At 36.5% G+C, this 24972-nt stretch overlaps 1 protein-coding gene across 4 annotated transcripts in view; it reads right to left on the reverse strand.

The window, feature by feature from the left end:
- The window catches only part of LOC129775447 (cGMP-dependent protein kinase, isozyme 1), a 116205-nt gene that overhangs the window by 72608 nt on the left and 18625 nt on the right, over nt 1–24972 (reverse strand). The window contains exon 2 of one of the 4 annotated variants that reach the window (XM_055780207.1): nt 16781–17072. The exons of the other annotated variants lie outside the window; for them this stretch is intronic. The gene's annotated coding sequence lies outside the window, so the exon portion shown is untranslated. The remainder of the gene's footprint in view (nt 1–16780; nt 17073–24972) is intronic. 4 annotated transcript variants of the gene reach the window in all.

The raw sequence follows: 24972 nt of genomic DNA on the forward strand, positions 1-24972 counted from the left end.
CGAAAAAGCCTTCATTATGATTACAAACAACGCGAAACCGAAGGAACCATTTGAAAATCAACGAACGCGGAGATTTCAGGCTTTAACCAACCAATATTGAAGCGTATTTTGATATTTTGGTAGTTGTGGATAGATTGGTTTGCGATTTGAATGTTTTTATAATTTGTGAGTAATTTGTCTTAATCATTATTTATTACACTTGATATTTACTAAATTTTATCTCTTTTTATTTTGTTCAATGTGATGAGAATTTTTTTTCTGTATTATAGTGACTTTCAACACTTTTGGCTGGTTTGTCACATTACTTCCATTTTTTAGAAAAATGTCGGGAGTGTGAATTGAACTCGTGACCTTTTGCGTGAGAGGTGCGGATGTTTCCACTACGCCAGATCGCCTCCGTGAAAAAATAATGTCATGTTAATTAATTTAACCAACTGCAATGTTTTCAAATTGATAATTATTCAGTAAGAAAAAAAACTGAAGATAGCGTTTCCAAAGAAATTTGGCTACAGGGGTGTGGGAAATATGAGGAATATGTTCAAATTACATTAAATTTGGAGAAGTTCGTGCGACACTTTCATTTCAAACTTCTTTCGGATCTCTATTTAGATGATTAGAAGTGTGGATGAAGTAACATACAAAAATATGTAAATATAAATGTCAGTGAAGACAAACGCAAAATCCTATGCGGTTGACAAACGCAAGTTGTCAAACAAGAAATTAAATCATACAGATGCGAAAGAAAGAACGAATCCGACAGGAGTTGCAATGAAAAGAGGAAGCGAATTTTTATGCGTTCTGTGATTTAAGTTGTTTGCTCGCGTCATTCAGTATACGATTCTTGGTGCGGTAACACGTGCAAAAATGCAAATAAGCAAATACAACAATGACGCAGATAACGCTCCCCCAAGTATATATAGCAAGTGAGGGAAATTAAACAGAATCCAAAAGTGAGTCGAATGCGAATACAGTTACATTATATTATTAACGATGTATCCAATTTGTATTCCTGGCAAAAAAAAAAGATAAGCCAGAAATTTTATAGAACGGTGGAAATTTGGCAAAAAATAAGAGGTAAGCCAGAGTAATTAATCAAAGTTGAAAAATTAGAGGCGAATGAACTGAAAAGTTTAAACCCTCTTAAAGCCAAAAAGAAGAAGAAGAAGAAAGTTGAAAAATGGAAAAAATATAAGCTAAGCCATTGTGAATTCCTGGCAAAAAAAATAGTGAGCCAGAGCAGTAATGATATGAAGGAAAAAAGAACTTTTTCTCTGAAGGATTAATAATGGCACAGGAAACGATCGGCTCTGTACAGAGTAATCTAATGTCCGCAGGGAGCGATTGTGATGATATAAACAACGTGTAATTTGACAACGACCTAGGACTAATCAGTACAAAACATCAGGATCGGTCATCAAAGTGACACTTTCGAACTTTCCCGTTTCGTGCAAGGCTAGTGTAGAAGGCGAATATATCTCGAAAGTGGATTTCGATGCACGGCAAGATCTGTTGACGGATTAGTTAACATTGGCAGGAATCTGCTGAAGGTACACAGTTCGTTGTATTCAGGGTGAAAGCAGGCCAGAAGCTTCTCGAATTGTATAGAACAACAGAATCAACCCGTTATGCTCCTGGTGATAAATCGGAGCCGTATTCTAACGCTATGTTTCGCCTTAAACAATATTTTGCTTCTACATCTGATGTCTTGTTACAACGTAGAAAGCAGCCAAATTAATCGGACTTAACCTTCATTAGAAGGGTTGGACTAGTGGCTAGTCAATGCGAATATCCGGAAGAGAAGCAGTTTGAGAAGATTTTGAGTACGGTGGCAGAACAAGCAAAATATGAGGAGGTGACGATCACAGCGCTCATCAAGGATCGCTTGCAGATTCAATCGACAAGGTTCGGGAAATCGAAACGATACGCCTGAACGAAGAATACGTTTCTAGAAAGCAAGCATTGGTGGCGACAACTTTAGTTTCGGTGAATGCAGTGCAAGCCGTTGCTGGAAACTCGTGTTATGGTGTAAATCGTACGATTTCTAGATTTGGTGGTGAACGTAGTCGACGCCCAATGAGAGGAGGAATGGTCTGGCATGGTTCAAACTCACAGCTTCTAGATCGCTGTACTCGCTGCAATACCATCTATCATTCAGCGGAAAGGTGTCTAGCAGGCAACATGACATGTTACAAGTACGGTTTTGTGGGTCAATTGCTTCGAGCTTGCAATTTTCCACTAACAATGAGAAACAAATCTCGCGTTGGGCTTGAGAGAAATGATTCTTTGGAAGTAGCGTCAGTAGAAGCCAAACGAGAGACGAAACTTGAAGATGCGATCCCGGAAGAATCTGTAAGTGATGCTGTGAAAATAAATAACTAGGAAGTGCATCGTTGGATTGAAAAAATGTATTTCCCTTGAATTATGAATAAATTGATTTTTTTACATCTCGTGTCTATTGACTAGTATTTGGTATTTGTTCAAGACAGATTTCCAAAAAGCCCATGAAAGTGATACCCAGCACTGCCACTAGATCGATGGATAAGTTAATTTGTTTTCAGGTTGAATATAACCCCATTCGAACTGTTCATGGGTGGAAATTAGGAAGCACATTCCCAAGTCTCTGGAACAAAATGAATGAAACAGTGTTGGATCGTGTGAATGCTCGAGAGTCAGATGCACACGCTACACTGATAAGTATGAAATACGCAAATCGGAAACGAGGAGTGAAATGTCGGACATAAAGGACATAAAGAAATGTCAGGCCGATCCAACGCTCTCATCTTAGGGTGCTCATACACTGTTTGACCGAAGCCAAATATTTGACTCTTTTTGACAGATAAAATTTGGTCAACGTGTACAGATCAAATATATTCTACACAAAACACGACAAGCAAATATTCAATTATTGGATGCCTAAACTATGTTTTCAGTCTGTTCTTCGAACCTGTCGGTACATGGTTAGGTTACCTTGAATATTTCAGTTGATTTTTTCCATGTTTGGTGTTTGATATTGTTTACTACTGTTGAAAATTGAAGAGTGGCAAACAAAATAGTGTTTGTACAAATATCAAATCAAACCTTATCTGTCAAAAAATAACAAATATTTGACCTCCGGGCAAACAGTGTACGGCCACCTTTAGTGTAATACTGTTAGAGTTCAAGATAGACCCAATATAGCAGTTGCAAGTGGCTATGTATTGCAAAATGCAAGAAGTGACTTTGATAAAATACCCTCTGGTGTATCTGAATTGGAGTCCGATTATGAGGGTAGGATAGATAAAATACCTAGGGCAGATAAGAAACTAGAAAAAAAAACTTAAATAATCTCGTTTAATTCAAGCTAAAGGAGAACATTGAGGAAGCTCGTGGGATGCAACGATTTCATTCACAGAATATATCAATGAATTATAGGATATTTATAGTTAAACCAACATCGAGGATGGATAATCTCAAACGAGAAATACATGAACAGAAACAATAAATTTATATTTCAATGAGCATTACGACAATACATATTGTTTTTATGACTATTGTTAGCACTGGAAATCCTTTCTACTCTTTTCATTTGATTACATTTCAACGGAGTTTTAAAGTGATCTGCTGCAGCAAACGCACAGTTATTATATTGAGTGAGAACTGACGCTAACGGAATTTTGTTTGCTCTTTGAAATTCAAATTGATGAATCTTGTATGGATCCGATGGATGTGCATAATCCTGCGGCGAAATTGTTGAGTTAGACACATCCTGCTGGGTTTGTAATCCGGACGGGTTAGTACATCATTGAAAATAAAAATCAAAAATATTTATTCTAACAGCAGGACATTTGATTCTCAGATTAATCCGCATTGAAACGACCAAAAAGATAAACAAATTTTTGTTTGTTGCTTTATTGTGTGGTGAATTCAAATTCCAATATTAATTAACAGTTGACCTTCTGAAATAGAAATTAACCAGAAGTCGAACAAATAATAACATTTGGTTAAAATATCCAGGCGAATTGTGTTGTAGTCTTATATACCACGCCCACTGAAAGTTGTGTAACGAATATAAATATGATTTGCGAGAAACGATCGCTGATAGAGTTTGAGCTGACATAAATTATAGGCTGATTGTGTTAGACACGTATTAGCAAATTTATTGTTAAAGTCCAATAAAAAATCATTGTTTATTTCATTCGTAAGTTTTTACTACGATTTTATGGTTTAGAGTAGAGATGGAAGGTATTGTGGGAAATATGAGGAATATGTTCAAATTACATTAAATTTGGAGAAGTTCGTGCGACACTTTCATTTCAAACTTCTTTCGGATCTCTATTTAGATGATTAAAAGTGTGGATGGAATAACATACAAAACTATGTAAATATAAATGTCAGTGTAGACAAACGCAAAATCCTATGCGGTTGACAAACGCAAGTTGTCAAACAAGAAATTAAATCATACAGATGCGAAAGAAAGAACGAATCCGACAGGAGTTGCAATTAAAAGAGAAAGCGAATTTTTATGCGTTCTGTGATTTAAGTTGTTTGCTCGCGTCATTCAGTATACGATTCTTGGTGCGGTAACACGTGCAAAAATGCAAATAAGCAAATACGACAAGGGGGTCTAAGGTATGACCTAATTCTGGAAAAGGGGTCTATTGCCCAAAAGCTTTTGAGAACCCCTGCTTTGGTAACTGTTTCCGATCGATCGTTTATTTCTATAATGTTCGTTCTCGACGGCGAAAATTTCATAGACCTAAGTTAATTATTCGGTCGTGTTTTGAACATCACCTTCTTATTTATTTATTTTTAAGGTACCTTAATCCGGAAATTATTTTGTGGTGTCCAATTTTATGAACTCTGATAAAAATTACTTTTAAATATCTTTTTAATCCAAATTACCAAAGCGAGCCAGACAAATATACGTTAGTAAACAAGTTTAAGGTTAACTTTGTTCAGCACCGGCCCATAAGTGGCTGAAAGGAAATGCTTGTCAGCTTCAATTGCCATCCCTCTGAGCAACAGTTGACTGTACATATGCTTTCACGTGTTTACTCCACTTAGCTCGACTAGTAACTACGAGGGAGAGAGTAAGCCGGTCGGCGCAACTCGAATTCCGTCGAAATGAGCGACCAATTACCTCCATACCAGACTGGCGTCAGTTTCCTACAACCTGTGGCAGTCGCGCCATTGATACCGAGCGGTGGTGTTTTCTCGGCGCACAATTACTGCACTCCACTCGATGATCACATCACATCTGTGATTTATGGCGACACATTTGGCGTTTATTGAAAAGTCACGATGAAGATTATTTGCTGGCTACCGGCCAAGGATTAAAATGATTGACTCATCATGTTCGATTGAACAAATAAATACCAATATTAAGCCCGAGGGGAGCAGATTCACTTGCATCGCACCGATTTTTCGCGATGGAATAATCTATTTATATTGGTTACTGTTTAGTTTCATTTTGTTTTGTGTTATGTTACTTTGCGGATAACAATTCGATTTTCTACCTTGCAATTTGTTTACATTCCGAAGAATGTTCAGTAGTATATGAAAGCAATAATATTTCATTGGAATTGAGAAAAGGACTTTGAATTTACCGGTTGGAACTCTTCCGTATTAAGATCACAGATTTTTTTTTTCAAACATTCCCATCAACAATTCGAGACACTCTGTACGATGGGTCCTCGATTAATCATTAATTTCTCGCTTGTTTTTGTGTCACAGTGACAAATTGACTATCCGGCTGGTAGCGGAACAAGAATTGATTATTAATGTAAACACGAAACGTGACCGATAGAGGGAGGTGCGAAATACAGATACTAAAATAAACACCCATCGTATCGGCCGCGCGGTTCGCCACACGGAACAAAGAAGAGCAAAACGCGAAAACCAGGAAGAGTGATAAACGCCAAAGAAGAAATGAACAAAGCCGATCGGCAAACAGCTGTTAAATTATTTATCAAGATCATGTATCGCCCGTATGTATATTTGAATTGTTGTTTGTTTTGTTTATCTTTGCGAAGGAGAGACAGGTATGAATAATCTAGATGCTGGTTTTAACTTTTCTGTTATCAACAGATGACGAAACTTGGAGCCGGTATTGCAAAAATAGAATTGCTGTAAAATGTTTTCAATATTTTGATCGATTACATTCGATGTGGTTTTAATCATTTATGAAAAAGTTACGAAGTTGTAATATTTTCACAGGCCAACTTAACAAATTTTCGAGGGGTTGTATCCGAGTCACGACCGCTTGGGACGTAGGACTACGCAATCTTTTTTTTTCGAAATTTGTTGGTTTATCATTTCGGATATTATCTGCGAATACGTCGAAATTTCATAAATAACTCTGTAGTAAAAAGTTCCGGGGACTCTGAAAAGTTTTAATGGCTTGTGTGGTTTTGTAGAATCATTTCAAGAAGCAACGATTTTTTCTTGCTTTTGCGAGAACAATACACTAATTGGTCATATGTCGCAATTTGTTTCTTTCAATTTGTTTCTTCGCAAATATTCTATATTCACTATCCCCTATTCTAGCGGCTGCATAAGTTGCCCGTTATTGACAGCTCTGTTCGGGAAAGCACACAAATGGACAGAACAAATGTATGGGGAAATGGGAATGCTTCCATTTTTAATCAATTTAAACCATATACAGACTATGGGATTGTAATGTAAAGCAAATCAAACGGATCTTAGAAAATTTCCGATCCGATTGGTATGCAAATCGTTTAAATCCGTTCGCAGCAAAAATAGTTATTAACCCTTTCATTACGGCAGTGTGCTCCGCCGAAGTACTACCCCTGTACGGAGCACTGCGCCGAAAAGTATGCACATCGCGCTGGTGTGATCGAAGAGCAGTATGAATTTCATGTCGTCTAAAGACGACGCTCGTACACACAGCTCGTCGCGCGGATGTCGTCTATAGACGACGCTCGTAACGAAAGAGTTAACGTTAACTTTATTTCATAAAAACGTAACCTGTTCTCTGATTTGGCACCCTTGATGTAAGACGTAGTCCTACGTCAAAACTTTAAAACACAGATGAGCGATTCCATTTTAATTCGAAGGTCGATTGTTTTTCGTATTTTTTTATTCGGCTCAAATTTGGCAGACGCATTCTTTATGACCAAAAAGACCAATTTGCATCATCAGTTTTCCATTTTGACTCTAGCCTTAGTTTCAAAAAGAACTTAAGTTGCTTGAAAATTTTCAAAAAAAATTAACTCAGAAACGATCGGTTCGATTGATTTAGAGTCCCCGCACACTGCAGACTTTTTTTCAGCCGATAGTTTGGTCGGGTTGGGTTGCGCGCACCGAGTCAACCAAACAATCAGGTTGGTGAAGAGTGCGCACATTAGCCAACTGTCGGCCGAATATTCTCGAACGACTGTATTTAATTTGTGTTTGACAATGGAGAAGAGAACGGTGAAGGAAAATCAATCAAAATGAAATTCCGAGAGCATTGGATGCACCCCATTCTCAGTGATTCGCACGGCACGTATGTCGGATGCCAAAATTGAGAGCGAATTGAGAGCAAATTGAGAGCGAATTGAACTATTGGCCGATAAACAATCGTCGTGTGTGCGTATCAGGGCCTGACAATTTCACTTCAATTGGCACATCATCACTCAATAATGTGTCTATCGCTTCTCAGAACAGAACCAGAACCATGCAGGCTAAAAATATACCTATTCTCTCTTCACGCTCAGTGAGAAGAATATCTCGTCTCTTTCGTACATATTCCTTTCGTTTCACGTTGATTCCTTTCATTCTGCAAACAAAAGCGACGTTAGAAATCGTCACTTGGAAATTATTTTGGAGCATACATGTATTGGGGCAGTTTGTATAGAAATGAATGTTTCCTTGCTGCATTCGAAACTTATTCACTAAAACTAATGAAAAATGTGCAGAGAGGGTTGTGCATTAGCGCTAGTAGTAAGTAGTAAGCGTGAAATTAGTGATGAAACGGATAGCGGTTTTGTCGGATACTGGATACCGAATATCCGATGTTTGTGTTTGTGCTTGTTTGTGTGCACGCGTGTGGGTGTGTTTGTGCGTGCACGTGTATTTGTGTGTGTGTTTCTGTATGTTCGCGCCTTTTTTTAAGTGTTTGTGTGCGTGAGTGCGTGTGTTTTTTTTTGCTTGCGTGCAGGTGTGCGCTTTTTTTTTTGTGCGCGGGCATGTGTCGGTGTGTGTGCGTGTGTGTGCACGCGTTTGTATATGTGCGTGCGCTCGCATTTCTGCGTGGGCACGCTGAAAATTTCCAGACCTAGTCTAAAATCGCGTAATTTCGAACAAATCGTGTAAAAAATCGCGTAATTTCAAGCAAATCGCATAAAAAAATCGTGTAATTTTGAGCGAATAGCGCAAAAAAATCATGTAAAAAATCGGCATTTTTTCACTCCGGCTAATCGAAACTTCCGGATAATCGAATCATAAAAAAACGAATTTTGTCTCGTTAAATGTAATATAATTATGATTTTCACTTATTTATTAAATGGTTTTATCTAGCTTGAACCCGTTTGTATGTTTAAGACTTTGTAACTTTGTACCTTTGCCTGTAGCGCTGTACCACATTAATAGAAATTTAACCCTCTTTCTGTTAACCGTTCGATCTGAAATTTGGAACACATCTTCATCTCTGGTGTCATTATAAAACTGCATATTCTATGATCTTGAAAACCAAGATGGCAACCGGTAATTCTTACCTAATTTTCTTCGGAATATTTGGATGATGTACTGTATTCTATTAGTCAAATCATTTCATTTGATACCAATATTGAGGGGATTGAAAATAATACATAGTCGACCAATATGTGGCGGCGACCTTTTCCAAATCACCAAATCCAAATCAAGCCATTCAGCCATTTTTAGCGGCGGCCAAATTGAATTTCTCAATATCATGGAATACGCAGTTTTATAATGGCAGAAGAATTAAAGGTATGCTCCAAATTTCAGACCAATCAGTGATCAAAAACGGGGAAACATACATACAAACAGGGCAAGCTGAATGAAACCATTAAAAAGTAATTGTTTATTTGGAAGTGCGGCCATCTCGAATTTGGATTTTTCATGATCTTCTGTTTTCTACCAGTCGAGCACTTTCATTTGACACCAATATTTATGGGGTTTTGAAAAAAAAATATGGCGCCATTTTGTGGTGGTGGCCATTTTGGATTTTTCATAATTAACTGTATTCTACAAGTCAATCAGTTTCATTTGATATCCATATTGATGTGGTTCTGAAAAAATATGTAATCCGCCATTTTGTAGTGGCCGCCATCTTGGATTTCCATTTCTCTGTATTCTGTGTTGCAACTGTGTTCTACTATTTAAGCCATTTCATTTGATACCCATATTGATGGGGTTGTGAAAAAAGAATATATGGCACCATCATGTGGTGTGCACACCGTCTCCACCCCCTTCTTCAGTGAAGGTAGGTATGTCAAACCATTTCTCGTTCCCAAAATCCCTCACATGTCAAGTTTGACTCCATTTGCTTGAATTTCTCGAGCTTTGCAGAAATTTGTGTCTCATTTATATAGCAGCCACCCCCTTAGAGAGGGGGTGAGGAGTGTCGAACCATCATAGAAATATTTCATGCCTCTTAAAAATCGAGAAAGGAACAGTCAGATTTGAGCTGTATTTCATTTTATTATATATTCTGTATCAAACATGTATTCCAAATAACGGAGAAATATGTTATTTACAAGTGACTGAACACGGTCCGCGACGATCCATTTTGGTGAAATAAAACTTACGATTGAAAGCACCAAGCGTCCTCTAACATGCGAAATGAAAATAAATATAACCCGTTCAAGCAGATTTAATCGTCAGTGAAAGCTTCTGCTTTTAAACTTGTAAGAGAACGAAAGAGGAGAGAAACGAAACAGAAGAATCAATGTTTCAGTATGCCTATAGAATATTTCGTTTCCGCTTCACCCCGATACACTGAAATTAATCCACCGAAAATGATTGTAGAGAAAGTGAGAGGTGTATGTATGAAATTCAGTCACATTTATTATCTTCGAAAATAACCAGCCCTGGTGCGTATATAGATACTAGCCAGTACACTCAACCCTCCTATAACGCGGTACTCTCAGAACGCAGTTTCCGTTCAACAACGTCCCACCAGTTCTTTTCGTGCAACCAATGCATGATTTTAACTGGATATGTTCATACAAATATTCAAGATAATCTTTCAGTCGTTTACACGGCATCGGTTTCAGGCAAGCTCCGCCTTAGAGGATATGATTCGCAAGTCAAGATGTGCTGCAAAATTAGCAGTCATTGCCAAACCTATCAAACTACTTGATGAGCTTAAGGCAGATCTATGGAAAAAGGTGCGCCCGTTTGGTTATTAAGCAGGGTTAGAGGAGCGGTAGAAAACAGTACGGCAGAAAGCGGAAGCGGGTTTATCTGAAATGTTAAAGAGTAAGGATGATCACAAGAGTTTGAATGAATTCTGCACTCTCTCATTATTTAAGTAGTATTCAGCTGCTACTAGTACTTTATTCGAAGATAAACGTTTGCAAAATGAACTGTTGTAGAGTTCACAATTGTGCACAAGCGTATTGTTTTTTGTTTTCAAAGAATCAGTATACCTTAAAGTATGCGAAGCCACTTCTTTAACTTCTGCATCATCAACGTCCGTAGTCCCCATCTAGGTAGGGATCCACTTTTATCAAAGAAGAACAACCGAATGCAGTTTTGAAATTTTAACATTTAAATGAAAAATTTTAGTTTAGTTTTGACGTAGAACTACGTCTTTGATTTCTATATAGGGGGTCACTTTACGAAAAATATAATGTTTGTCTAAGAGTTTTCAAATGCATATTACGCTAAATCGTTCTTACGATATCTGTTATAATATATACCATTAGACAGAAAATTTATCCAGCAATTTTTTCGCCTTAGACATCAACAGTGGAAATGATAACACAAGTGTACAATTTAACAAATAAAAAAGGTTCGTTAATTGGGCCGAAAAATCAATACACTGATCGAATTTTACTCGCTAACTGGACTGCAAAACAGCAAAAGCAATACTTCGAATTGAAGTTAACATCTATTATTGATACATAACTGCTTTGCATCCCAGTTAACGTACGCCCTGTTATAGATAAGTCCAGTTGAAGATATTCCAGTTAGGGAATGACTTTTGTATATGACGGGGTGACGAACATCATAAGCGAGTGTCTTCGGGGCTGCGGCAACATGAGCAATTGTACAGCGAAAAATTATATCAATACTAGGAGGATCGCAGCGATTATCATGCGAGGACCTATTGAAATCGTCATTACATCGCATCACAAAAATGAAACGAAATGAAATACTAACCCTTTGCAATCGGAATTAATTTCCCTTGATAGTAACAATATTTTGTTACTATCAAGTACCGTTACCATTGTGGTTGTGGCGATGGCTACCACGACATCGAGCATGTTGTCTGGTCGTGTATCCGGTTCCATGCTGCTCGCTCTCAGCTCTCTAGAGCACTGAGAGCACAAGGCAGACAATCGGATATCCCCGTCCGGGATATCTTAGGTAGCCGGGATCCTGATCTTCTGCTTCATCTATACCTGTTCCTCAGAAACGCCGATGTCAACGTTTAATGATGTTTCCTTCGTTGTGTCCCCGTTTCATATCCCTCCTATCCGATCGATAAACTTTTACTTAGTCGCGGCATTACATACACACACTTTTTACAGATCTTCTTCTTCTTCTTCTTCAATGGCACTAACGTTCCTAGAGGAACTTCGCCGTCTCAACGTAGTATTACTTGCGTCATTTTTATTAGTACTTAGTTGAGATTTCTATGCCAAATAACACGCCTTGAATGCATTCTGAGTGGCAAGCTCTAGAATACGCGTGATCACAGTGCAAGTCGGAGGAAATTTCTTTGACGAAAAATTCCCCCGACCAGAACGGGAATCGAAACCGAACACCCGGCATGTTAGTTATGACGCTAACCACTCGGCCACGGGAGCACTCTTTACAGATGCACGGGCCGAAGGTTGTGCAGTCCACTGATCATTCAACAAGAGCCAAAGGTTGTACCGCTCATGACAACTCTACACGAGCTGATGATTGCGCCGGCTAGTGACCATTCTATCCTGGATTCCTCGAGTCGAGAAAGACGCTCCACGCTAGACATGGGGTACAGACTAGGGGGGCGTTGCTGATTAATGGTCAGCTGCATCCCAATAGGAAGTATCCCGTGTCGGGCACACGTACAGAGCATCGAAAACTGCGACATACCAATTATGAGAACACTTGTAATACTAACCTCGAGTCAACCGCGAGTAATCGGTTACATATTACTAACATAGTTGTAAGCAAACATTGTCAAAATATTGAACTCCCGGCCCCGTTAGGCTGACGCCAAATGAGCCTTAATAAAATATATATTTTGGATAAAAAAATTAAAAAAAAGTACCGTTACCTATTATTCACAGAAACTCTGTTCACATTCGTGAAAAAGTTCACAAGACATTGAAATTCGTTTAGAAAAAAATCAAACTATAACATCGTTTAATTATGCATTTAGTATGATTCCTTGCTGTGGTGACTGAGAGCAGACAAACGACCGCAAGGGTTAATCTTCATGACTCATATTTATAATTCTTAAAGACTCAATTCCTTCTATGATAGATTGAGCAGTACAACCAATACGACTTAATTGTGATAGTCTGCAAATGAGCATTATTCCACTGAAAAAGCTACTGCTCTCGATTATGAGTACAAATCATTACAAACCGTTTGACGGTTTCCGGCCTTTTCAGGGCTACTATTTAGAGTTTCAAAAGAATTAAACTACCAGATTTCTGAACAATGGAAAGAATTACATTAAAAAAACAACTGTTCTGAACAATTTCTATAACGTTTCTATAACGCGGTACGCACTCACCGCGTTTTAGGAGGATTGACTGTACTAATTTACGGACGGTCGATATTTGACCGACCAAATAGTTTGAATGCAATCGGGAAGCCTATCAAACTTTTTATCGGCCGGTACTGAATCGGTGTAGTGTGCGCATATGCCTATCGCTCCATACGGATTAAGTCGTCCAACCGAACGATCGGCCGACAAAAGTCTGCAGTCTGCGGGGGCTCTTAGTGCCTTTCGTAATGTTTTATTGGCGCTATATGGAAAAAAGTTTTATTTTTATTTTATTTCTAAAAAAAGCGCTCGAATACAAGAAGAATTCAATTTTTCATTCATTTATTTTTTTTATTTGTTTTTTATACATATATTTTTTTGTTTTTTTTAATATAAAAGAAGAATTTAATTTTTTATTCATCCTCTTAAAGTCAGAAAACACTTTTATTACATGAAAAAACTAAAATTATCCAGAATTTCGCAGGATGTTACAGACGAACATATTTGATGAAAAAAAAACCCTTTTACGCATATGGTCGAATTTCAACAATGACAGATTTATTGAAATTGTTCGACCACAAACACCGTAACACAATTTTTTTATGTATACAGGTCGGACTAGATTATATACAGTTTGAAAAAAAAATATTTCAAATATGACGTATTTTAAGAAAAAATGTAGTAACAACGTAAGGGTGAAATGTAATTAGCTATTATATAGTGGAGTAAAGGTCGTCATTTTTGAAAATTTTAATTGAATTTTCACCAGGAATTGTTTATAAAGATATTGCAGCGAAATTAAGAAAGTTAGAAGTTAGGTGTCAAAGAACAAATTATAGAGCGGTTAGAGAGCTTTTATTTGGTTGATAGAAACAATCAAGTTTATGGAAATTGATATGTTAGGGTTTTTGATATGTTGGGGGTTTTGGGGCCGGGGAACTCCTCCCCCCTATCTAAGGGGAGGCTATCAAGCAAATCGAGCCAAATTTGGGATATGAGAGTTTTTGGGTACGAAAAATGTTTCTATGATGGTATGACACCCCTGCCTCCTTTGGAATGGAGAGGGGGTCCCGTAAAAATAATACACATATTTCATCCAAACATATTCCAACCAAACAAGACAATTGAAATTTCTCGGAAAACTCGGGGAGCATGGGAAAATTTGGAAAATTCAATTCGCATTTGTCTACAATTACATAGTGACAAGCGTTGTTAGTCCATTTGATGTTTGCGCTAACGAAATTGATCTTTGTTCGAAAGTGTAAATATAAATAAAAATGGATCGCCGAATGTGTTGATAAGAGCAAGACTCGAGGAAGAAATTGGGCTGACTTCATTCTGTCATATTTTCGGTATCGAACATTCATTTCATGTAACGGAGAAACATGTTATTTGCAATTGGTTGAAAAATCTTGAACGAGAACTGTTTATGAATATAATCTGATATTATAATGACGAGTTTTGATAGAAGTGATAGGAATTTTGTAGTAAAAGGTAATTTTAAAGGGTAGATTAGAAGATCAATCAATGAACAGTTCTGCGATTGGACCCATGAGCGTGCGCTTAGTAAGAAAACGTGGAAGTGATAACGAAAAATAAATTTTGGGCGGGACGAAGTTTGCCGAGTCAGCTAGTCACGAATAAAAAGCATTCAATTTGTGGAATATATTTAACTCTTTAACGGGCCGTGAGAATTGGGCATGTAATTAACGCAAACTACAATAGAATGACAATGTTTACATGCTAAAATACACAAAACAATTTATTTTTAAAAACGCAAAACAAAAAAAAATATATAGAAAATATTGGCGACAATATAGTTGTCACCTGCCCGTCTAGCGGTATACACTTGATGGTAAAAATTATTTTTATATATTCGAATTTTTGATGTTAGTTTCAACAAAAATAACTAATAAAACTTATGATCGAATTGAGCAGGTCCTAAACAGTTGATATGTATTAAAAACTTCAACAAATTGACTTCAATGACTTATCGAGAAATGTGCTCTTACTGCTCTAAATTGAGAGTTGTTAACATGAAAATGGCTCCAAAATAAAAAGTATTTGATGTTCGCGCTCAAAAAAACAGGCATGTTGCTAGATATCAGAACCAGTTACCACATAAGACTAAAAGTGATAATATATTGTTAAAGAAGAGAAAAAAATGAAATCGTTGGTGACAACATTGTTGCCACTACCCGTAAGAGGGTTAAATCGATTTGAGATAACGAAATATGTTCAGTTCGAAAATAATAACTTGATGAGAAGAGGATTTTATTGTTTCATGAACCAATAATATTATTGTTCATCTTTTTCTTTCATATTTATATACTTTGCAATATGTAAAATTTGTTATGCGCTGTAACATCCAAAACAATTCAAATATAAAAAAAAATATTCTAAAATCTATGTATCTCAGAAACGGTACGGTAAATACGGTACGGTAAATTTTGCCGTACACCTTTAGACTTAAAGTAATGCATAGTTTAAAAAAAAATTGAGAAAATTTAGTTTCAAGTGTTATTTTCGAAATAAAAAAAAAATTTTAACAGTGCACACTGTCTCTATATAGCCCCAATAATAGACTGAAACATTTCGGAAGACATCAAATCAATCAGACCAACCGTTTGTGAGTATTTTTTTTTTAAATTTTCAAGCAATTTTTGTTTAGGCCCTTCTCAAAAGTAAGGCTAGAGTCAAAATGAAAAACCGATGATGCACATTGTCCTTTTTGGTCATAAGGAATGCGTCTGCAAAATTTGAACCAAATAAAAAAATACAGAAATAAAATTTATGAAAGAACCGTCGTTTGCGGTGGAACAGTTCAGATTGCGGAAGTAACGTTATCTCCTTATACAGCCATTTCATGCCAAACCGATATAGTGGATCTCAGATTTTCGTGAAAAGTGGTTGATTTGTTCCTTATCGCAAAATATTAGACAAGCTTTTTTTTATTTTTTCCTTAGTGCCCATTTCTATTTTAGGGTGGTCCGAAAAATCAATTTTTCCCATTTTTTCAAAAATGCCTTTTTTAAAAAAATCACGACTTTTGAACTTCTGGACCGATTAAGATGATCAACATATCAAATTGAAGCCAATAAGCTAGTAATTGCTAGCTAGGCGTTATTTTTCGTTTATGAGTTATGATTTTTCAAAGTTAACCCTTTCACGTACAACATCGAGTCTCACTCGATGTGAAATGATTGTGCCATAACGTACAACATCGAGTCTCTCTCGTGGTGCGCTTGTATATCACAAAACCCTAAGACTCTCAGTAGAGAAGTGGAATTACTCGATGACCCATTGATGCGTTTTTTGGCCCACTTTTTCGAAAATTCAATCGTACGGAAAGGGGATAACCAATTGTCCGAAAAATATTCTTTCCTCTTTTTTCAAAAATGACTTTTTAAAAAATCATAACTTTTGAAATACTGGACCGATTCAGATGATCGACATATCAAATTGAAACCATTGAGCTAGTATATCAACTAGTATGAGGAAAAAATTGATTCTAGTCGCATAAATCTAGTCTAGTGCATAGGAATATAGAACGAACACTGGAAACATGACAACTTTGCAACTTTGCAAACGAAAAACAACACCTTTTAACTTTTGGATATGTTGTGTAAAAAAAAACCTTAGCTTTTTTTATTTCAAAAGTATTAAAAAAAATATATAGCGCCCTTGGTTCCAGGACCCTGTCACCTCCTTGCTCGGAAGCGCATGAGATGGAGACAAAAATTATATTGTTCGGACGTTGCGAAGGCTCTAGTCGCCCGACCCAAGTGCCCTCTATAAGGCAACGTCCAGGTTCGAAGTCCTGGGAACCACCGACTAATTCCTGAGTCATTCCACACAGAAGGAATTATGAGCTGTACCAAAGAATGATGAACACTATTTTCTACTTACGATATTTATTCAGTGTATGTGTATGTGTATTTATGTATGTAGAATGGTGTAGTGTCTCCGGGTTGGCTGATTTGGGCTGAGCTCTGGTGTCTGGCGGTCCTCTCCATGGTATGGCGTAGCGTGGTCAGGTTGGAAGAAGGCTGATGTTGGCTGGTCTACTCAGCCATTTGGCGCGCGCGCAGCATGCTGGTTTCTACTATCGTTCCAGCAATAAGAGAGCCCAGCTCTCTTTGTAGGTTCCTTTTATATCCTCCAAGATGAGTGACCAGCTTCTTCCATGAGTATCGGTATTCTGGAGAGAATGGAGATGAATTATACCCACTGACCACCTTCATTTATCTCCCCGGTTAGCCCCAGCCAAGGTGTGGTATGTTCTGTTGTTCTGTTGTGTGAGTGCGATGTGTTTTTCCTATGGCACTTGACTCACTCTTCCAGTGTGTTCTTACGGAACCTGGAAATCAGGTTACAACCCATTGAAACTATAAAATACAAATACAATCAATAATTACGAAAACCAGATCAATTTTTTAAAAAGTACAATGCTTTTCAAAGATCACTAGCTCATTGGCTTCAATCAGATAGGTCGATCATCTGCATTGGCCCAGTAGTTCAAACGTTATGATTTTTTGAAAAAAGTTATTTTTGAAAAGGAGGGGAAAAAGTTGGTTTTTCGAACCACCCTAGAATGGAAATGGACATCCTAATGAAAAAATAAGAAAATAGGGGTTTACTACATTGCGAAAAGGGACAAAACTACCACCTTTCAACAAAATCTGAGAACGACCATATCGGTTTGGCATGGCTGTATATTCAAAATTATTATAACAAGCGAAAAAGGAGGAAACCATCAAGTACAAATATAACTAAATATAGTCCCAGAAAAGCCATAAATATAGTTCGCTAAAAATATTCTAACTTCAGTTATGAAAGTGTCAGAAACAATGCTGACAGTGTGCGAAACGTCATTTGCACACACTCTATTCTTAGGGTGGATATTTTTGGTCTTGTTGCAACATAAAAAAATGTCAACCGAACAATTCAACAATAAATCCACGTGTGTGGAGAAAAGTAAACTGTACAACTTGATATGAATTATTATCATTCCGAATGTAGGGCACGGTTGAGGTTATCAATCTTTCCACGTGGTGACGCTATATTTAGCCCGCAAGAAAATGCTTTATATTTCCAAACTCCACTTAGCCGCACGCGATGGCCACGCGTTAAGGCGAGGCGGGGGGGTTCCAAAATAACGAGTATCGATTTTGTGGGTTCTCCTAATCACTTCCGTGCTTTGTCAATTGAACTTGGTGATTGAGAATAAGACGCTTCTGTTGGTTCGATAGTTTAAAAATTCGAGTGAATTGATGAAAAACAGCCACCATTCTCACTTACAATTTATTTCTCATCCCCCGTCAAGGATATAGCGAGTGTTCTCATTGATAACACACACTATTTCCTGCTGCTATGTTTACCATCACACAACAAAACGGAAAGTTTTTGCGCGTTATGTTTGCGCTTCGGTTTAATTAGCTTCCGATGCAGATATGCACTTTCCGCCCCAGGCGCGATGCATTTCTTATTTTTATTATCATTTTTCCCCGGGGTTGCTCTCGCTTAAGTAGTAATAAAACTGAGCTACTTGCACCGCAATGAGGCTACTGGGAGAGCAACCATTCCGTTGTCACAGAGCGTCTCGACTGTAAATGGTGACTGTTAAGTAGTACTGCTTGTAATCAGAAGATAAATATTTGAAGCCGTATACGCTTGCTCGTCAGATTGTTTGAACACATGACAGAAACAACAATCCGGAGACAAAAATAAGCATGGCTTGAGAAGACAACGTGTTTAAAAATAGAGTGGCATTCAGGGATGGAAACAAAAACGAAGAGCGTTGATCCGGAGGAGAAAAATAGATTTAGAGCAAGCATTGGTTGTTGTTTTTTTCGCAGCAGCCCCTTTGCCCCCTAATTGATCTTCGAGGTCAGTTTCCGCAGCATTCCATTGTTCTCACGAGGAGTTTGAGTATGTACACCTTTCCCGATTTATTTTCAATCCGCGTGAATGCGGGATATGTGTTTATTTACCAGATGAAACATCGTTGGGATGATTATCTGAAGTGTTTTCATTTGATGGGTCATAAATCGTATTGAGGAACGGGAACATTGTTTAGCCTGGTTTTCACACGATCTTGAACTGCGTCGACGCGTCTGAATAATCACTCTCCACTCTGTCATAACATAACCTATTTCATCTGTCTGTATCTTTGAGTGCTAATAGGTCAACTGAACTAATTTTTCACAAATGTCACATGTAAGACGTGTTATTAGCAGGTCGGCTTGTGTTTGAGTGAATTCATAGTTGAGACTAGCAATTTTTGTCATTGTATTATTTCCCGCCAATAAAATATATCAGTGATGACGAATCTACACCCAACCTAGCGTAGCCAGAATGCATTTCATTTTCGGCAAAAACCATGCCTTTTCGTGTCTTGAAGCGTCAAATGGGCAAATAAAATCATCTGTCCCCCAACGCTTTAAAGTGTTTGTATATATGGAAGCAGACATCTCTTTCTTTTTTCTTTTCTCATCTTTTTTTGGGATTGCACCCAAAAAAAAGTCAAAACAATGCCAACGAGTCTCGAACCAAGGCCGGCTGGAATGCAAAGCTGTTTTACACGACCACGCTATCCACGACCAAGCTAGCTAATGAAGTTGGTAAGTGCTTTCTAAGAGTAAAAAGCAGAGATATAGCTCGATCTGGGCCGTGTATGTGGCAAAGTATGCGGAAAGCTTATTTGTCTCTTGTTTCGCTCGCTCGTATTAAACTTATATTGCTGTACAATATATGCTATACAAATGCTTACCAGTATTTGAGACTCATGACATTTTCTGTTATTTTTAGGCTCATTTAATGTAACAAAACGGGATGACAAAACATGACCTAAAATTCAATTTTGGGTGTACAGGTCGGACTCGATTATCCGGAGTATTGATTTTTTTTCACTCCGGATAATCGAGTCAAAACAATTTTTTTTCTTTATTAGTTTTTTTTGGCATGTATTTTTCGTTTTTTAAAAATAAAAGTGGAATTAGATTTTCGATTCATCCCATTAAAGTCAGAAAACACCTTTCTCATATGAAAAAAAAAATATCCAGATTCTCTCAGGAGGTGATAGATGGTCATATTTGATTAAAAATCCTCCTACACATATGTTCGAATTTCAACAATGACAGAGTTACAGAACGTTTCGGACTCTGTTGTTTCAAACTGGCTCTACATTAAAAAGTACGCTACGGAAGACGATTCTGATACTTTCATTTGAAAGTTGAGAAAATTTAGTACAGGATATAGTAGTGGAACAACTAAATAACGTTGGAAGGTTATATTTCTTCTTGACATAAGCCATATTTGAAGTATTAAAAAAATATTTCTTTCCAAACTGAATATAATCGAGTCCGACCTGTACTGTATTCTATTAGTCAAACCATTTCATTTGATACCAATATTGAGGGGATTGCAAAAAATACATAGTCGACCATTTTGTGGCGGTAACCTTTTCGAATTTATGTTGTTCATAGTGTAGTGTATTCTCCAAATCAAGCCATTCAGTCCTTTTTTTTGCGGCGGCCAATTGAATTTTTCAAGATCATGGAATACGCAGTTTTATAATGACAGTAGAATTAAATATATGTTCCAAATTTCAGATCAATCATTCCAAAGGAACGGGGTCAATTTTCTATTAATGTGGGACAACCCAACAAACATTCAAACATACATAGGAATAGGTCAAGCTGAATGAAACCATTCAAAAAGTAATTAGTTGTTTTGGGACTGCGGACATCTTGGAATTGGATTTTTTATTATCTGCTATGTTCAGCTAGTCGAGAACTTTCTTTTGATACATTTTTGGGCATTTTCATAAATAACTGTGTTCTACTAGGCAGGCCTTTTTATTTGATACCCATATTGATGGAGTTCTGAGAAAATATGTAATCCGCCATTTTGGATTTGCTTATTTCATAAATAACTGTGTTTTACTAGTCAAGTCCTTTCATTTGATACCCATATTGATGGGGTTCTGAGAAAATATGAGGGGCTCAGAAGGAAAGGGATATAAATGATTTGATCGATTTCTCTTCATCAACTTTCTCTTTAGTTAATAACTAAACTGCAGAGGCGTTCCAATTCGAGTTTGCTATAGAATCCGATAGATGAGGCCCTGACCTATCCTCCACATTGTCAAATACAGCTGGGAATGTGTTTTCAGCTAAGTTATGACCAAAAGAGAGAGTCGATGTAGAGAAATCGATTATGTCACTTACACCCCTTTCATTTTGAGCCCCTCATATGTTATCCGCCGTTTTGTAGTGGCCGCCATCTTGGATTTGCATTTTTCATAAATAACTGCATTCTACTAATCAAGCCCTTTCTTTTGATACCCATTTTAGCTATTCTATATAGAATTATTATACAAATTATTCAAAATTTCCGAAAATCCAAAATAAATACTCCGGATAATCGAATCCCGGATAATCGAGTCCGACCTGTATAATCGTCGTGTCGACCATGAATACTATATATTGATTCATAACACACGCGTAGACTCATTTTTTTTACAGAAAAGCGTCAGTCATTTTCAGTCAGTGTTATTGGCGCAGCTTGTGATTACTATTACTATTACTATTACTATTACTATTAATATTACTATTACTATTACTATTACTATTACTATTACTATTACTATTACTATTACTATTACTATTACTATTACTATTACTATTACTATTACTATTACTATTACTATTACTATTACTATTACTATTACTATTACTATTACTAATAGTAATACTATTACTATTACTATTACTATTACTATTACTATTACTATTACTATTACTATTACTATTACTATTACTATTACTATTACTATTACTATTACTATTACTATTACTATTACTATTACTATTACTATTACTATTACTATTACTATTACTATTACTATTACTATTACTATTACTATTACTATTACTATTACTATTACTATTACTATTACTATTACTATTACTATTACTATTACTATTACTATTACTATTACTATTACTATTACTATTACTATTACTATTACTATTACTATTACTATTACTATTACTATTACTATTACTATTACTATTACTATTACTATTACTATTACTATTACTATTACTATTACTATTACTATTACTATTACTATTACTATTACTATTACTATTACTATTACTATTACTATTACTATTACTATTACTATTACTATTACTATTACTATTACTATTACTATTACTATTACTATTACTATTACTATTACTATTACTATTACTATTACTATTACTATTACTATTACTATTACTATTACTATTACTATTACTATTACTATTACTATTACTATTACTATTACTATTACTATTACTATTACTATTACTATTACTATTACTATTACTATTACTATTACTATTACTATTACTATTACTATTACTATTACTATTACTATTACTATTACTATTACTATTACTATTACTATTACTATTACTATTACTATTACTATTACTATTACTATTACTATTACTATTACTATTACTATTACTATTACTATTACTATTACTATTACTATTACTATTACTATTACTGTTACTATTACTATTACTATTACTATTACTATTACTATTAGTATTACTATTACTATTACTATTACTATTACTATTACTATTACTATTACTATTACTATTACTATTACTATTACTATTACTATTACTATTACTATTACTATTACTATAAATTGAGGCAAGTGACTGCTGAAAGAAATGGTTTATAAAATTATACGATAGTAAAGTAATAATGTTATAAATGCATTCCGGTCTTCCGATCTTTGTCACATTAGTACCTGTATGGGAAGAAGCAGTTGTGAGTAATTAGAGTTATTCACAAAGGAGTGAATCAACGGGAGTGCTCCGACTATTAGATTCCTTCTTTTAATGATTTCTCTACATCTTAATTAACTATAATTCCAATTAATTGATTTCATTGAATAACTCCATGACGGCACAAGCATCAATTCTCTGGAAAATGCTTTTTTCCTGAAGTTTAAAGTTTTTTTGTGGACTTCATGCTGAAGAACACAACAAAGTGCATTTGATGTTAAAATAGAAATATGAATTTTTATTAACTGTTCAGTGAAAAGACGACATCCATAAAGAATAAGAACATAAATTTGGAAGAAAAACTTTTGATATTTAATAAATCGAATCGGCAAGTATCGACTCTCTGGTACCGATTCAATGGGTGGATCGATCCATGAGGTGATTAACACGTTAAGCCCCGATTTTCTCTTGCTGCGCTTTCCATTCAGCGCGCATCAAGAGCGTTTGCACTATATCAGTGTCGGTCCCAGTTCCCAAAGATACTTATTGTATAGATAGAAAATAGTCAGCAATTCGACTAGAAAGTAGTCAAATTTTGTAAAAGATCCGAAAACAAACCGTATATATTTATATTTTATTACTAGCTAACCCGGCAAACTTCGTCCCGCACAAAATTGGTTTTTTTGTTATCAATACCTTCAAACATTCACGTTTTCTTACTAAGCGCAAGTTCATGAGTCCAATCGCAGAAGCAACCAACAACCCGACACCAGCAACGATTCACAGACGGACATCATAGACCGCATCCAACTCCAAGAACAACAACAGAAAGTCATCGAATTGCAACATCAGCAAATACAAATAGCGCGCGAACTTGAGCACTATTCCCAGAACGCGACGACGTTAGCGTAACGGACGGCGAGCGAACGAGCGTGTGAACTGCAGCAGACGTAACCAGACTCTTTCCTGCCGGCAACGAACTGGAGTGGATAGAATTTGCTGAGGTGTTAGAATAAGCGAGGGACTGAGACCAGGTAGCGACTCTTTAGACAATAATAAAATTATTATTAGTTTGACCACCGAGTAGACCGGTTCTAAATCTTGTATTCATTCCTTTTTTTAAAAACTCCGAAAGTCCGGAAGAAAATGTAAGTGGCGCAGACGGCGCGGATTAGGGAAGTGAGATCAATCGCAGTAGTGCTTCCACGAAAGGATATCGTCGGAATTGTATTGTTACCCCTCCCGAAACCGCGAGAACCAATTAATCGAAAACGCGAATGAAAATAAGCGGCGCGAGTGAACATCGTGGGTTGAATAAGTGACGAGAAAAACAAAAAATTAGTGAACAAGAATAAATTAAAAGCAATTAAAAAAAAGTGAAACACACCACCAATTAAAACAAATCAAAAAGAATCAATTGAAAAGTGACACAGAGGAGCACTAACGGAACACTAATGATTTTAGGTAAGTTTCTAAAGTTTCTTTTCTAAGTAATCTAAGTGGGAAAAGTGAAATCAATAAAAAATTTGTGTTACAACAAATGCTTACACGCAACATGACTGAAAATATTCAAAGCCAGATCCAAGAACTAACAGAACTACTAAAAGAGCAACGGGGCCAAATACAGGCACTCCAAGCTCGTCAAAGAAATTCCAATACAACCAGATTCGATAGGTTCGGTGTGCCCGATCCTATCAAACTAATTCCAACATATGCAGGTGAATCAAATCTGCTAACAAGCTGGATCAACTCAGTTGACCAGAAATTAGAATTTTGCAAGGAAGTTATAACAGATGCGGACACAGTGTTGGCAGTAACCCCATTGTGGACCGGCATAATAAGAGACAAAATTATAAAAGACGCAAACGACGTACTAATTAGGAACCAAACACCCCTAGATTAGGACGAAATCAAAAGAACCTTGAAAGAAGAACTCGGTGACAAACGTGACTTGGCAACGCTAAGCACAAAAATTTCTCAGTTAAGACAGGGGAATCAAGACCTCACTGCTTATTACCAAGAATGCAAAAAGTTATTGGCAGACATAAATGCCAATCTAGTTGCAAACGACGACACAAGACCATGCGCAAAAATTTTCAGCTCTAACTACGAAGCTATGATTACAAATGCGTTCATCGACGGCCTTCCTGATAAGGATAATTTATCTTCCTTGATCAGAATATATAAACCCAAAAGCCTCCGTGAAGCATACGAAGGAGCTTTAGAACAACTAAATGCTCATCAAAGGAAAAGGGAAAGAATCAAATTCCAAGATCCATCGCAAAATACCACACGAACATC

This window comes from Toxorhynchites rutilus, chromosome 3, assembly GCF_029784135.1.
Source record: "Toxorhynchites rutilus septentrionalis strain SRP chromosome 3, ASM2978413v1, whole genome shotgun sequence".
NCBI lineage: Eukaryota > Metazoa > Arthropoda > Insecta > Diptera > Culicidae > Toxorhynchites > Toxorhynchites rutilus.